Here is a 1,329-nt window from a genome sequence, read left to right as displayed (position 1 = left end):
CCCCCCCCCCACCCTCCCCCCTGCCCCCAGTCCATACCAGTGTGACCAGGGGTAGGACATTCCTTCTTGACCCCCAGTATTGGCATAGGGCTGAGCCTGAGTGAAGGGGAAAGACCGTCTAGCCACGAACCTCCAGCATTAAGTCCCAGTAGGAGCATTGGCACAGACCAGTCAAAATCCTCGGTCTAGGCTGCAGCCAGCACCCAGTGCCTCTGAGGAAGGGTTTCCACACACACACACACACACACACACACACACACACACACACACACACACACACACACACACACACACACACACACACACACACACACACCCCCCTGACACATGCAATAGAGACCAGGAGCAATGAAAAGCAACCCTCCACCCCAGTCTGTACCAATCCCTTCCCAACCCTGTGTGGCAACCCACAAAATACTCGCTCGGATACTAAGATCTTTCAAATGACCTACAGTAAAGGCGAGTCTTGTTTTAGAAACATTCAGGGTGGGGGGAAAAAAGCATCACTGGAATTTAAAGGGCTTTGGCACAGCAATAGGCCTTCTGCAACATCACTTAATCCATCCTCTTCAGCTCACAAAGGATTTTAAAAAAGGGGAGCAGATGCTGTTTACCCTCCCCCAGCCCCATGAGGGCTGCAGGTGTAGATGGCGAGGGAGGGTGTGAAGCCCTTAACTTCAGTAGGGCCAGGGAAGGGTTAAAGTGATGTTGGAAACAGGTGACCCCTCCCCTTGCAGCAGTGGGGCCTGGGGGCGTGAAGAGGGGACTCTTGACCCTGACCCAAAGGTCCTAATCCTGAACCCCCGGCCTCGATTCCAGTTCCCCCCTTTACTGAATGCCCAGGGCTCAGACCCCCATTGCCCACCTTTACTTACTGCACTGGGAGGAGGAATCAAAGTGGGGTGTGACTGCACCGCCACAGGCGCCTGTCCCCGCTCCCCGATCAGTGGGAGGCCATTCAAGCACTTTTGTGCCTGCCAAAGCCACACAAGCCTTTCTTTCAGCATGTTTTGACTCCGGAGGAAACTGCAGGCATCAGGCATAGAGGAGCATCCCCAAAGTCAGATATCAGACAAACAGCAAGATGCCTGGGGTAACAATTCAAGCTCTGGCATTTGGAAAATGTGTTTGTGCATGGGCCTTATGTTCACAGCTATCACAGCAGTGATGAATCTTGATGAATCACTAATGACCTTCAAATTCCGACCGAAACACTTTCAGCTTCTCCTAATTGGATGATGAAGTCATACAGATAGACAGAAATTTCTTTTAAGGCATTAAGGCAGATCGGTCCTGGATGCTATTACCCCCCCCCCCCCCCCCCCCCCC

The sequence above is a fragment of the Alligator sinensis genome, unplaced genomic scaffold (assembly GCF_000455745.1).
Source record: "Alligator sinensis unplaced genomic scaffold, ASM45574v1 scaffold358_1, whole genome shotgun sequence".
Lineage (NCBI taxonomy): Eukaryota > Metazoa > Chordata > Crocodylia > Alligatoridae > Alligator > Alligator sinensis.
The sequence above is the reverse complement of the archived record's forward strand: the minus strand, read 5'-3'. Positions refer to the sequence as shown.